The following is a 16,527-nucleotide window of genomic DNA, read 5'->3' as shown; positions in this document are numbered from 1 at the left end:
AAATTTAAAAGAAATTTCAACAAAGTAATTAGGATTTCTTTTTTGGATTCTTGAAGGATAGTTTAAATGTTTTAAAATTATAAAATTTAAATCAAAATTTTCAAAAAGTAATTAGGATTTCTGTTTTGGATTCTTCATGGACAGTTTAAATGTTTTAAAATTGTAAAATTTAAATGAAATTTTAAAAAAGTAATTAAGATTTCTGTTTTGAATTCCTCAAGGATAGTTTAAATTTTTTAAAATAATAAAATTTAAAAGAAATTTTAAAAAAGTAAATAGTATTTCTATTTTGGATTCATCAAGGATAGTTAAAATGTTTTAAAATAATAAAATTTAAAACAAATTAAAAAAAAGTGATTAGGGTTTCTGTTTTGGATTATTCACGGATAGTTTAAATGTTTTAAAATTATTAAATTTAAAATTTTTTTTAAAAAAGTGATTTCTGTTTTGGATTTCTCAAGGATAGTGTAAATGTTTTAAAATTATAAAATTTAAAAGAAATTTTAAAAAAGTAATTAAGATTTCTATTTTGGATTCATCAAGGATAGTTTAAATGTTTTAAAATTATAAAATTTAAATGAAATTTATAAAAAGACATTATGATTTCTCTTTTGCATTCTTCAAGGATAGTGTAAATATTTTAAGATAATAAAATTTAAATGAAATTTTAAAAAAGTGATTAGGATTTCTGTTTTGGATTATTCACGGATAGTTTAAATGTTTTAAAATTATCAAATTTAAAAAATATTTAAAAAAAGTGATTTCTGTTTTGGATTTCTCAAGGATAGTTTAAATGTTTTAAAATTATAAAATTTAAAAGAAATTTTAAAAAAGTAATTAGGATTTCTGTTTTGGATTCTTCAAGGATAGTTTAAATGTTTTCTAATTATAAAATTTAAATGAAATTTAAAAAAAGAAATTATGATTTCTGTTTTGGATTCTTCAAGCATAGTCTAAATGTTTTAAAACAATAAAATTTAAAAGAAATTTTAAAAAAGTAATTAGGATTTGTGTTTTGGATTCCTCAAGGATAGTTTAAATGTTTTAAAATAATAAAATTTAAAACAAATTTAAAAAAAGTGATTTCTATTTTTGATTCCTTAAGGATAGTTTAAATGTTTTAAAATAATAAAATTTAAAACAAATTTTAAAAAAGTGATTTCTGTTTTGGATTCCTCAAGGATAGTTTAAATGTTTTAAGATTCTTCACGGATAGTTTAATTGTTTTAAAATTATAAAATTTAAATGAAATTTAAAAAAAAGAAATTATGATTTCTGTTTTGGATTTTGGAAGCATAGTCTAAATATTTTAAAACAATAAAATTTAAAAGAAATTTTAAAAAAGTAATTAGGATTTCTGTTTTTGATTCCTTAAGGATAGTTTAAATGTTTTAAAACAATAAAATTTAAAAGAAATTTTAAAAAAGTGATTAGGATTTCTGTTTTGGATACCTCAAGGATAGTTTAAATGTTTTAAAAAAATAAAATTTAAAACAAATTTTAAAAAAGTGATTTCTGTTTTGGATTCCTCAAGGATCGTTTAAATGTTTTAAGATTCTTCACGGATAGTTTAAATGTTTTAAAATTATAAAATTTAAATGAAATTTAAAAAAAGAAATTATGATTTCTGTTTTGGATTTTTGAAGCATAGTCTAAATGTTTTAAAACAATAAAATTTAAAAGAAATTTTAAAAAAGTAATTAGGATTTCTGTTTTGGATTCCTCAAGGATAGTTTAAATGTTTTAAAATAATAAAATTTAAAAGCAATTTTAAAAAAGTGATTAGGATTTCTGTTTTGGATTCTTCACGGATAGTGTAAATGTTTTAAAATTATAAAATTTAAATGAAATTTAAAAAAAGAAATTATCATTTCTGTTTTGGATTCTTCAAGAATAGTCTAAATGTTTTAAAACAATAAAATTTAAAATAAATTTCAAAAAAGTAATTAGGATTTCTGTTTTGGATTCCTCAAGGATAGTTTAAATGTTTTAAAACAATAAAATTTAAATTAAATTTATAAAAAGAAATTATGATTTCTCTTTTTGATTCATCAATGATAGTTTAAATATTTTAAAATAATAAAATTTAAAAGAAATTTTAAAAAAGTGATTAGGATTTCTGTTTTGGATTCTTCACGGAGAGTTTAAATGTTTTAAAATTATAAAATTTAAATGAAATTTAAAAAAAGAAATTATGATTTCTGTTTTGGATTCTTAAAGCATAGTCTAAATGTTTTAAAACAGTAAAATTTAAAAGAAATTTTAAAAACGTAATTAGGATTTCTGTTTTGGATTCTTCAAGGATAGTTTAAATGTTTTAAAATTATAAAATTTAAATGAAATTTTAAAAAAGAAATTATGATTTCTGTTTTGGATTCTTCAAGCATAGTCTAAATCTTTTAAAACAATAAAATTTAAAAAAAGTGATTTCTGTTTTGGATTTATCAAGATTAGTTTAAATGTTTTAAAATAATAAAATTTAAAAGAAATTTTAAAAAAAGTAATTAGGATTTCTGTTTTGGATTCTTCAAGGATAGTTTAAATGTTTTAAAATTATAAAATTTAAATGAAATTTATAAAAAGACATTATGATTTCTCTTTTGCATTCTTCAAGGATAGTTTAAATATTTTAAGATAATAAAATTTAAAAGAAATTTTAAAAAAGTGATTAGGATTTCTGTTTTGGATTATTCACGGATAGTTTAAATGTTTTAAAATTATCAAATTTAAAAAATATTTAAAAAAAGTGATTTCTGTTTTGGATTTCTCAAGGATAGTTTAAATGTTTTAAAATTATAAAATTTAAAAGAAATTTTAAAAAAGAAATTATGATTTCTGTTTTGGATTCTTCAAGCATAGTCTAAATCTTTTAAAACAATAAAATTTAAAAGAAATTTCAACAAAGTAATTAGGATTTCTTTTTTGGATTCTTGAAGGATAGTTTAAATGTTTTAAAATTATAAAATTTAAATCAAAATTTTCAAAAAGTAATTAGGATTTCTGTTTTGGATTCTTCATGGACAGTTTAAATGTTTTAAAATTGTAAAATTTAAATGAAATTTTAAAAAAGTAATTAATATTTCTGTTTTGAATTCCTCAAGGATAGTTTAAATTTTTTAAAATAATAAAATTTAAAAGAAATTTTAAAAAAGTAAATAGTATTTCTATTTTGGATTCATCAAGGATAGTTAAAATGTTTTAAAATAATAAAATTTAAAACAAATTAAAAAAAAGTGATTAGGGTTTCTGTTTTGGATTATTCACGGATAGTTTAAATGTTTTAAAATTATTAAATTTAAAATTTTTTTAAAAAAAGTGATTTCTGTTTTGGATTTCTCAAGGATAGTGTAAATGTTTTAAAATTATAAAATTTAAAAGAAATTTTAAAAAAGTAATTAAGATTTCTATTTTGGATTCATCAAGGATAGTTTAAATGTTTTAAAATTATAAAATTTAAATGAAATTTATAAAAAGACATTATGATTTCTCTTTTGCATTCTTCAAGGATAGTGTAAATATTTTAAGATAATAAAATTTAAAAGAAATTTTAAAAAAGTGATTAGGATTTCTGTTTTGGATTATTCACGGATGGTTTAAATGTTTTAAAATTATCAAATTTAAAAAATATTTAAAAAAAGTGATTTCTGTTTTGGATTTCTCAAGGATAGTTTAAATGTTTTAAAATTATAAAATTTAAAAGAAATTTTAAAAAAGTAATTAGGATTTCTGTTTTGGATTCTTCAAGGATAGTTTAAATGTTTTCTAATTATAAAATTTAAATGAAATTTAAAAAAAGAAATTATGATTTCTGTTTTGGATTCTTCAAGCATAGTCTAAATGTTTTAAAACAATAAAATTTAAAAGAAATTTTAAAAAAGTAATTAGGATTTGTGTTTTGGATTCCTCAAGGATAGTTTAAATGTTTTAAAATAATAAAATTTAAAACAAATTTAAAAAAAGTGATTTCTATTTTTGATTCCTTAAGGATAGTTTAAATGTTTTAAAATAATAAAATTTAAAACAAATTTTAAAAAAGTGATTTCTGTTTTGGATTCCTCAAGGATAGTTTAAATGTTTTAAGATTCTTCACGGATAGTTTAATTGTTTTAAAATTATAAAATTTAAATGAAATTTAAAAAAAAGAAATTATGATTTCTGTTTTGGATTTTGGAAGCATAGTCTAAATATTTTAAAACAATAAAATTTAAAAGAAATTTTAAAAAAGTAATTAGGATTTCTGTTTTTGATTCCTTAAGGATAGTTTAAATGTTTTAAAACAATAAAAGTTAAAAGAAATTTTAAAAAAGTGATTAGGATTTCTGTTTTGGATTCTTCACGGATAGTTTAAATGTTTTAAAATTATAAAATTTAAATGAAATTTAAAAAAAGAAATTATCATTTCTGTTTTGGATTTTTCAAGCATAGTCTAAATGTTTTAAAACAATAAAATTTAAAATAAATTTCAAAAAATTAATTAGGATTTCTGTTTTGGATTCCTCAAGGATAGTTTAAATGTTTTAAAATAATAAAATTTAAATGAAATTTATAAAAAGAAATTATGATTTCTCTTTTTGATTCATCAATGATAGTTTAAATATTTTAAAATAATAAAATATAAAAGAAATTTTAAAAAAGTGATTAGGATTTCTGTTTTGGATTCTTCACGGATTGTTTAAATGTTTTAAAATTATAAAATTTAAATGAAATTGAAAAAAAGAAATTATGATTTCTGTTTTGGATTCTTAAAGCATAGTCTAAATGTTTTAAAACAGTAAAATTTAAAAGAAATTTTAAAAAAGTAATTAGGATTTCTGTTTTGGATTCCTCAAGGATAGTTTAAATGTTTTAAAATAATAAAATTTAAAAGAAATTTTAAAAAAAGTAATTAGGATTTCTGTTTTGGATTCTTCAAGGATAGTTTAAATGTTTTAAAATTATAAAATTTAAATGAAATTTAAAAAAAGAAATTATGATTTCTGTTTCGGATTCTTCAAGCATAGTCTAAATCTTTTAAAACAATAAAATTTAAAAGAAATTTTAAAAAAGTAATTAGGATTTCTGTTTTGAATTCCTCAAGGATAGTTTAAATGTTTTTAAATAATAAAATTTAAAACAAATTTTAAAAAAATGATTTATGTTTTGGATTCCTCAAGGATAGTTTAAATGTTTTAAAATTATAAAATTTAAATAAAATTTATAAAAAAAATTATGATTTCTCTTTTTGATTCTTCAATGATAGTTTAAATATTTTAAAATAATAAAATTTAAAAGAAATTTTAAAAAAGTGATCAGGATTTTTTGTTTTGGATTCTTCACGGATAGTTTAAATATTTTAAAATTATAAAATTTAAATGAAATTTTAAAAAAGAAATTATCATTTCTGTTTTGGATTCTTCAAGAATAGTCTAAATGTTTTAAAACAATAAAATTTAAAATAAATATCAAAAAAGTAATTAGAATTTCTGTTTTGGATTCCTCAAGGATAGTTTAAATGTTTTAAAACAATAAAATTTAAATGAAATTTATAAAAAGAAATTATGATTTCTCTTTTTGATTCATCAATGATAGTTTAAATATTTTAAAATAATAAAATTTAAAAGAAATTTTAAAAAAGTGATTAGGATTTCTGTTTTGAATTCTTCAGGGATAGTTTAAATGTTTTAAAATTATAAAATTTAAATGAAATTTTAAAAAAGAAATTATGATTTCTGTTTTGGATTCTTCAAGCATAGTCTAAATGTTTTAAAACAATAAAATTTAAAATAAATTTTGAAAAAGTCATTAGAATTTCTGTTTTGGATTCCTCAAGGATAGTTTAAATGTTTTAAAATAATAAAATTTAAAACAAATTTTAAAAAAGTGATTTCTGTTTTGGATTCCTCAATAACATTTAAATGAAATTTAAAAAAAGAAATTATGATTTCTGTTTTGGATTCTTCAAGCATAGTCTAAATGTTTTAAAACAATAAAATTTAAAAGAAATTTTGAAAAAGTAATTAGGATTTTTGTTTTGGATTCCTCAAGGATAGTTTAAATGTTTAAAAATAATAAAATTTAAAACAAATTTAAAAAAAGTGATTTCTATTTTTGATTCCTTAAGGATAGTTTAAATGTTTTAAAATAATAAAATTTAAAACAAATTTTAAAAAAGTGATTTCTGTTTTGGATTCCTCAAGGATAGTTTAAATGTTTTAAGATTCTTCACGGATAGTTTAACTGTTTTAAAATTATAAAATTTAAATGAAATTTTAAAAAAGAAATTATGATTTCTGTTTTGGATTGTGGAAGCATAGTCTAAATATTTTAAAACAATAAAATTTAAAAGAAATTTCAAAAAAGTAATTAGGATTTCTGTTTTGGATTCTTCAAGGATAGTTTAAATGTTTTCTAATTATAAAATTTAAATGAAATTTAAAAAAAGAAATTATGATTTCTGTTTTGGATTCTTCAAGCATAGTCTAAATGTTTTAAAACAATAAAATTTAAAAGAAATTTTGAAAAAGTAATTAGGATTTTTGTTTTGGATTCCTCAAGGATAGTTTAAATGTTTTAAAATAATAAAATTTAAAACAAATTTAAAAAAAGTGATTTCTATTTTGGATTCCTCAAGGATAGTTTAAATGTTTTAAAATTATAAAATTTAAATGAAATTTATAAAAAGAAATTATGATTTCTCTTTTTGATTCTTCAATGATAGTTTAAATATTTTAAAATAATAAAATTTAGAAGAAATTTTAAAAAAGTGATCAGGATTTTTTGTTTTGGATTCTTCACGGATAGTTTAATTGTTTTAAAATTATAAAATTTAAATAAAATTTTAAAAAAGAAATTATGATTGCTGTTTTGGATTCTTCAAGCATAGTATAAATGTTTTAAAACAATAAAATTTTAAAAAAATTTTAAAAAAGTAATTAGGATTCCTGTTTTGGATTCTTGAAGCATAGTCTAAATGTTTTAAAAGAATATAATTTAAATGAAATTTTAAAAAAATAATTAGGATTTTTGTTTTGGATTCTTCAAGGATATTTTAAATGTTTTAAAATTATAAAATTTAAATGAAATTTCTAAAAAGAAATTATGATTTCTCTATTGGATTCTTCAAGGATAGTTTAAATATTTTAAAATAATAAAATTTAAAAGAAATTTTAAAAAAGTAATTAGGATTCCTGTTTTGGATTCGTCAAGGATAGTTTAAATATTTTAAAATAATAAAATTTAAAACAAATTTAAAAAAAATGATTTCTGTTTTGGATTCTTCAAGCATAGTCTAAATGTTTTAAAACAATAAAATTTAAAAGAAATTTTAAAAAAGTAATAAAGATTTCTGTTTTGGATTTCTCAATGATAGTTTTAATATTTTAAAATTATAAAATTTAAATGAAATTTATAAAAAGAAATTATGATTTCTCTTTTGGATTCTTCAAGCATAGTCTAAATTTTTTAAAACAATAAAATTTAAAAGAATTTTTAAAAAAGTAATTAGGATTCCTGTTTTAGATTCTTCAAGGATAGTTTAAATATTTTAAAAGAATAAAATTTAAAAGAAATTTTAAAAAAATAATTAGGATTTCTGTTTTGGATTCTTCAAGGATATTTTAAATGTTTTAAAATTATAAAATTTAAATGAAATTTCTAAAAAGAAATTATGATTTCTCTCTTGGATTCTTCAAGGATAGTTTAAATATTTTAAAATAATAAAATTTAAAAGAAATTTTAAAAAAGTAATTAGGATTCCTGTTTTGGATTCGTCAAGGATAGTTTAAATATTTTAAAATAATAAAATTTAAAACAAATTTAAAATAAATGATTTCTGTTTTGGATTCTTTAAGCATAGTCTAAATGTTTTAAAACAATAAAATTTAAAAGAAATTTAAAAAAAATGATTTCAGTTTTGGATTCTTCAATCATAGTCTAAATGTTTTAAAACAATAAAATTTAAAAGAAATTTTCAAAAAGTAATTAGTATTCCTGTTTTGGATTCTTCAAGCATAGTCTAAATGTTTTAAAACAATATAATTTAAATGAAATTTTAAAAAAGTAATTAGGATTTCTGTTTTGGATTCTTCAAGGATATTTTAAATGTTTTAAAATTATTAAATTTAAATGAAATTTCTAAAAAGAAATTATGATTTCTCTATTGGATTCTTCAAGGATAGTTTAAATATTTTAAAATAATAAAATTTAAAAGAAATTTTAAAAAATTAATTAGGATTCCTGTTTTGGATTCGTCAAGGATAGTTTAAATATTTTAAAATAATAAAATTTAAAACAAATTTAAAAAAAATGATTTCTGTTTTGGATTCTTCAAGCATAGTCTAAATGTTTTAAAACAATAAAATTTAAAAGAAATTTTAAAAAAGTAATAAAGATTTCTTTTTTGGATTTCTCAATGATAGTTTTAATATTTTAAAATTATAAAATTTAAATGAAATTTATAAAAAGAAATTATGATTTCTGTTTTGGATTCTTCAAGCATAGTCTAAATTTTTTAAAACAATAAAATTTAAAAGAAATTTTAAAAAAGTAATTAGGATTCCTGTTTTGGATTCTTCAAGGATAGTTTAAATATTTTAAAAGAATAAAATTTAAAAGAAATTTTAAAAAAATAATTAGGATTTCTGTTTTGGATTCTTCAAGGATATTTTAAATGTTTTAAAATTATAAAATTTAAATGAAATTTCTAAAAAGAAATTATGATTTCTCTCTTGGATTCTTCAAGGATAGTTTAAATATTTTAAAATAATAAAATTTAAAAGAAATTTTAAAAAAGTAATTAGGATTCCTGTTTTGGATTCGTCAAGGATAGTTTAAATATTTTAAAATAATAAAATTTAAAACAAATTTAAAAAAAATGATTTCTGTTTTGGATTCTTCAAGCATAGTCTAAATGTTTTAAAACAATAAAATTTAAAAGAAATTTTAAAAAAGTAATAAAGATTTCTGTTTTGGATTTCTCAATGATAGTTTTAAAATTTTAAAATTATAAAATTTAAATGAAATTTATCAAAAGAAATTATGATTTCTCTTTTGGATTCTTCAAGCATAGTCTAAATTTTTTAAAACAATAAAATTTAAAAGAAATTTTAATAAAGTAATTAGGATTCCTGTTTTAGATTCTTCAAGGATAGTTTAAATATTTTAAAAGAATAAAATTTAAAAGAAATTTTAAAAAAATAATTAGGATTTCTGTTTTGGATTCTTCAAGGATATTTTAAATGTTTTAAAATTATAAAATTTAAATGAAATTTCTAAAAAGAAATTATGATTTCTCTCTTGGATTCTTCAAGGATAGTTTAAATATTTTAAAATAATAAAATTTAAAAGAAATTTTAAAAAAGTAATTAGGATTCCTGTTTTGGATTCTTCAAAGATAGTTTAAATGTTTTAAAATTATAAATTTTAAATGAAATTTAAAAAAAGAAATTATGATTTCTGTTTTGGATTCTTCAAGCATAGTATAAATGTTTTAAAACAATAAAATTTTAAAAAAAATTTAAAAAAGTAATTAGGATTCCTGTTTTGGATTCTTCAAGCATAGTCTAAATGTTTTAAAACAATATAATTTAAATGAAATTTTAAAAAAGTAATTAGGATTTCTGTTTTGGATTCTTCGAGGATATTTTAAATGTTTTAAAATTATAAAATTTAAATGAAATTTCTAAAAAGAAATTATGATTTCTCTTTTGGATTCTTCAAGGATAGTTTAAATATTTTAAAATAATAAAATTTAAAAGAAATTTTAAAAAAGTAATTAGGATTCCTGTTTTGGATTCGTCAAGGATAGTTTAAATATTTTAAAATAATAAAATTTAAAACAAATTTAAAATAAATGATTTCTGTTTTGGATTCTTTAAGCATAGTCTAAATGTTTTAAAACAATAAAATTTAAAAGAAATTTAAAAAAAATGATTTCAGTTTTGGATTCTTCAATCATAGTCTAAATGTTTTAAAACAATAAAATTGAAAAGAAATTTTCAAAAAGTAATTAGTATTCCTGTTTTGGATTCTTCAAGCATAGTCTAAATGTTTTAAAACAATATAATTTAAATGAAATTTTAAAAAAGTAATTAGGATTTCTGTTTTGGATTCTTCATGGACAGTTTAAATGTTTTAAAATTGTAAAATTTAAATGAAATTTAAAAAAAGAAATTATGATTTCTCTTTTGGATTCTTCAAGCATAGTCTAAATGCTTTAAAACAATAAAATTTACAATAAATTTTAAAAAAGTAGTTAGGATTTCTGTTTTGGATTCTTTAAGGATAGTTTAAATGTTTTAAAATAATAAAATTTAAAACAAATTTTAAAAAAGTAATTAGGATTCCTGTTTTGGATTCCTCGAGGATTGTTTAAATGTTTTAAAATTATTAAATTTAAATGAAATTTATAAAAAGAAATTATGATTTCTCTTTTGGATTCTTCAAGGATAGTTTAAATATTTTAAAATAATAAAATTTAAAAGAAATTTTAAAAAAGTAATTAGGATTTCTGTTTTGGATTCTTCAAGGATATTTTAAATGTTTTAAAATTATTAAATTTAAATGAAATTTCTAAAAAGAAATTATGATTTCTCTATTGGATTCTTCAAGGATAGTTTAAATATTTTAAAATAATAAAATTTAAAAGAAATTTTAAAAAAGTAATTAGGATTCCTGTTTTGGATTCGTCAAGGATAGTTTAAATATTTTAAAATAATAAAATTTAAAACAAATTTAAAAAAAATGATTTCTGTTTTGGATTCTTCAAGCATAGTCTAAATGTTTTAAAACAATAAAATTTAAAAGAAATTTTAAAAAAGTAATAAAGATTTCTGTTTTGGATTTATCAATGATAGTTTTAATATTTTAAAATTATAAAATTTAAATGAAATTTATCAAAAGAAATTATGATTTCTCTTTTGGATTCTTCAAGCATAGTCTAAATTTTTTAAAACAATAAAATTTAAAAGAAATTTTAAAAAAGTAATTAGGATTCCTGTTTTGGATTCTTCAAGGATAGTTTAAATATTTTAAAAGAATAAAATTTAAAAGAAATTTTAAAAAAATAATTAGGATTTCTGTTTTGGATTCTTCAAGGATATTTTAAATGTTTTAAAATTATAAAATTTAAATGAAATTTCTAAAAAGAAATTATGATTTCTCTCTTGGATTCTTCAAGGATAGTTTAAATATTTTAAAATAATAAAATTTAAAAGAAATTTTAAAAAAGTAATTAGGATTCTTGTTTTGGATTCTTCAAAGATAGTTTAAATGTTTTAAAATTATAAATTTTAAATGAAATTTAAAAAAAGAAATTATGATTTCTGTTTTGGATTCTTCAAGCATAGTATAAATGTTTTAAAACAATAAAATTTTAAAAAAAATTTAAAAAAGTAATTAGGATTCCTGTTTTGGATTCTTCAAGCATAGTCTAAATGTTTTAAAACAATATAATTTAAATGAAATTTTAAAAAAGTAATTAGGATTTCTGTTTTGGATTCTTCAAGGATATTTTAAATGTTTTAAAATTATAAAATTTAAATGAAATTTCTAAAAAGAAATTATGATTTCTCTTTTGGATTCTTCAAGGATAGTTTAAATATTTTAAAATAATAAAATTTAAAAGAAATTTTAAAAAAGTAATTAGGATTCCTGTTTTGGATTCGTCAAGGATAGTTTAAATATTTTAAAATAATAAAATTTAAAACAAATTTAAAATAAATGATTTCTGTTTTGGATTCTTTAAGCATAGTCTAAATGTTTTAAAACAATAAAATTTAAAAGAAATTTAAAAAAAATGATTTCAGTTTTGGATTCTTCAATCATAGTCTAAATGTTTTAAAACAATAAAATTTAAAAGAAATTTTCAAAAAGTAATTAGTATTCCTGTTTTGGATTCTTCAAGCATAGTCTAAATGTTTTAAAACAATATAATTTAAATGAAATTTTAAAAAAGTAATTAGGATTTCTGTTTTGGATTCTTCAAGGATAGTTTAAATATTTTAAAATAATAAAATTTAAAATAAATTTTAAAAAAGTAATTAGGATTCCTGTTTTGGATTCGTCAAGGATAGTTTAAATATTTTAAAATAATAAAATTTAAAACAAATTTTAAAAAAATGATTTCTGTTTTGGATTCATCAAGCATAGTCTAAATGTTTTAAATAATAAAATTTAAAAGAAAATCTAAAAAAGTAATAAAGATTTCAGTTTTGGATTTCTCAATGATAGTTTAAATGTTTTCAAATTATAAAATTTAAATGAAATTTATAAATCCTAATTACTTTGTTGAAATTTCTTTTAAATTTTATTGTTTCAAAACATTTAGACTATGCTTGAAGAATCCAAAACAGAAATCATAATTTCTTTTTTAAAATTCCATTTAAATGTTATAATTTTAAAACATTTAAACTATCCTTGAAGAATCCAAAACAGAAATCCTAATTACTTTTTTAAAATTTCTTTTAAATTTTATTATTTTAAAATATTTAAACTATCCTTGAAGAATCCAAAAGAGAAATCATAATTTCTTTTTATAAATTTCATTTAAATTTAATAATTTTAAAACATTTAAACTATCCTCGAGGAATCCAAAACAGGAATCCTAATTACTTTTTTAAAATTTGTTTTAAATTTTATTATTTTAAAACATTTAAACTATCCTTAAAGAATCCAAAACAGAAATCCTAACTACTTTTTTAAAATTTATTGTAAATTTTATTGTTTTAAAGCATTTAGACTATGCTTGAAGAATCCAAAACAGAAATCATAATTTCTTTTTTTAAATTTCATTTAAATTTTATAATTTTAAAACATTTAAACTGTCCATGAAGAATCCAAAACAGAAATCCTAATTACTTTTTGAAAATTTTTATTTAAATTTTATAATTTTAAAACATTTAAATTATCCTTCAAGAATCCAAAACAGAAATCCTAATTACTTTGTTGAAATTTCTTTTAAATTTTATTGTTTTAAAACATTTAGACTATGCTTGAAGAATCCAAAACAGAAATCATAATTTCTTTTTTTAAATTTCATTTAAAAGTTATTGAGGAATCCAAAACAGAAATCACTTTTTTAAAATTTGTTTTAAATTTTATTATTTTAAAACATTTAAACTATCCTTGAGGAATCCAAAACAGAAATCCTAATTACTTTTTTAAAATTTCTTTTAAATTTTACTGTTTTAAAACATTTAGACTATGCTTTAAGAATCCAAAACAGAAATCATAATTTCTTTTTTTCAATTTCATTTAAATTTTATAATTTTAAAACATTTAAACTATCCGTGAAGAATCCAAAACAGAAATCCTAATCACTTTTTTAAAATTTCTTTTAAATTTTATTATTTTAAAATATTTAAATTTTATTATTTTAAAACATTTAAACTATCCTTGAGGAATCCAAAACAGAAATCCTAATTACTTTTTTGAAATTTATTTTAAATTTTATTGTTTTAAAACATTTAGACTATGCTTGAAGAATCCAAAACAAAAATGATAATTTCTTTTTTTAAATTTTATTTAAAGTTTATAATTTTAAAATATTTAAACTATCCTTGAAGAATCAAAAAGAGAAATCATAATTTCTTTTTATAAATTTCATTTAAATTTTATTATATTAAAACATTTAAACTATCCTTGAGGAATCCAAAACAGAAATCCTAATTACTTTTTTAAAATTTATTTTAAATTTATTGTTTTAAAACATTTAGACTATGCTTGAATAATCCAAAACAGAAATGATAATTTCTTTTTTTAAATTTCATTTAAATTTTATAATTTTAAAACATTTAAACTATCCTTGAGGAATCCAAAACAGAAATCACTTTTTTAAAATTTGTTTTAAATTTTATTATTTTAAAACATTTAAACTATTGTTGAGGAATCCAAAATAGAAATCCTAATTACTTTTTTAAAATTTCTTTTAAATTTTATTGTTTTAAAAGATTTAGACTATGCTTGAGGAATCCAAAACAGAAATCATAATTTCTTTTTTAAAATTTCTTTTAAATTTTATAATTTTAAAACATTTAAACTATCCGTGAAGAATTCAAAACAGAAATCCTAATCACTTTTTTAAAATTTCTTTTAAATTTTATAATTTTAAAACATTTAAACTATTATTGAGGAATCCAAAACAGAAATCACTTTTTTGAAATTTGTTTTAAATTTTATTATTTTAAAAAATTTAACCTATCCTTGAGGAATCCAAAACAGAAATCTTAATTACTTTTTTAAAATTTCATTTTAATTTTACAATTTTAAAACATTTAAACTGTCCATAAAGAATCCAAAACAGAAATCCTAATTACTTTTTTAAAAGTTTTATTTAAATTTTATAATTTTAAAACATTTAAACTATCCTTCAAGAATCCAAAACAGAAATCCTAATTACTTTGTTAAAATTTCTTTTAAATTTTATTGTTTTAAAAGATTTAGACTATGCTTGAAGAATCCAAAACAGAAATCATAATTTCTTTTTTTAAATTTCATTTAAATTTTATAATTTTAAAACATTTAAATAATCCTTGAAGAATCCAAAACAGAAATCCTAATTACTTTTTTAAAATTTTTATTTAAATTTTATAATTTTAAAACATTTAAACTATCATTCAAGAATCCAAAACTGAAATCCTAATTACTTTGTTAAAATTTCTTTTAAATTTTATTGTTTTAAAACATTTAGACTATGCTTAAAGAATTCAAAACAGAAATCATAATTTTTTTAAAAAAATTTCATTTAAATATTATAATTTTAAAACATTTAAACTATCCTTGAAGAATCCAAAACATAAATCCTAATTACTTTTTTAAAATTTCTTTTAAATTTTATTATTTTAAAATATTTAAACTATCCTTGAAGAATCCAAAAGAGAAATCATAATTTCTTTTTATAAATTTCATTTAAATTTAGTAATTTTAAAACATTTAAACTATCCTCGAGGAATCCAAAATAGAAATCACTTTTCTAAAATTTGTTTTAAATTTTATTATTTTAAAACATTTAAACTATCCTTAAAGAATCCAAAACAGAAATCCTAACTACTTTTTTAAAATTTATTTTAAATTTTATTGTTTTAAAGCATTTAGACTATGCTTGAAGAATCCAAAACAGAAATCATAATTTCTTTTTTTAAATTTCATTTAAATTTTACAATTTTAAAACATTTAAACTGTCCATGAAGAATCCAAAACAGAAATCCTAATTACTTTTTTAAAATTTTTATTTAAATTTTATAATTTTAAAACATTTAAACTATCCTTCAAGAATCCAAAACTGAAATCCTAATTACTTTGTTAAAATTTCTTTTAAATTTTATTGTTTTAAAACATTTAGACTATGCTTAAAGAATTCAAAACAGAAATCATAATTTTTTTAAAAAAATTTCATTTAAATATTATAATTTTAAAACATTTAAACTATCCTTCAAGAATCCAAAACATAAATCCTAATTACTTTTTTAAAATTTCTTTTAAATTTTATAATTTTAAAACATTTAATCTATCCTTCAAGAACCCAAAAGAGAAATCATAATTTCATTTTATAAATTTCATTTAAATTTTATAATTTTAAAACATTTAACCTATCCTTGAGGAATCCAAAACAGAAATCCTAATTACTTTTTTAAAATTTCTTTTAAATTTTATTGTTTTAAAAGATTTAGACTATGCTTGAAGAATCCAAAACAGAAATCATATTTTCTTTTTTAAAATTTCATTTAAATTTTATAATTTTAAAACATTTAAACAATCCTTGAAGAATCCAAAACAGAAATCCTAATTACTTTTTTTAAAATTTCTTTTAAATTTTATAATTTTAAAACATTTAAACTATCCGTGAAGAATCCAAAACAGAAATCCTTATCACTTTTTTAAAATTTCTTTTAAATTTTATAATTTTAAAACATTTAAACTATCCTTGAGGAATCCAAAACAGAAATCACTTTTTTGAAATTTGTTTTAAATTTTATTATTTTAAAAAATTTAACCTATCCTTGAGGAATCCAAAACAGAAATCTTAATTACTTTTTTAAAATTTCATTTAAATTTTACAATTTTAAAACATTTAAACTGTCCATAAAGAATCCAAAACAGAAATCCTAATTACTTTTTTAAAAGTTTTATTTAAATTTTATAATTTTAAAACATTTAAACTATCCTTCAAGAATCCAGAACAGAAATACTAATTACTTTGTTAAAATTTCTTTTAAATTTTATTGTTTTAAAAGATTTAGACTATGCTTGAAGAATCCAAAACAGAAATCATAATTTCTTTTTTTAAATTTCATTTAAATGTTATTGAGGAATCCAAAACAGAAATCACTTTTTTAAAATTTGTCTTAAATTTTATTATTTTAAAACATTTAAACTATCCTTGAGGAATCCAAAACAGAAATCCTAATTACTTTTTTAAAATTTATTTTAAATTTTATTGTTTTAAAACGTTTAGACTATACTTGAAGAATCCAAAACAGAAATCATAATTTCTTTTTTTAAATTTCATTTAAATTTTATAATTTTAAAACATTTAAACTATCCTTGAGGAAT

Source organism: Populus nigra, chromosome 2, assembly GCF_951802175.1.
Source record: "Populus nigra chromosome 2, ddPopNigr1.1, whole genome shotgun sequence".
Taxonomy (NCBI): Eukaryota; Viridiplantae; Streptophyta; class Magnoliopsida; order Malpighiales; family Salicaceae; genus Populus; species Populus nigra.
The sequence above is the reverse complement of the archived record's forward strand: the minus strand, read 5'-3'. Positions refer to the sequence as shown.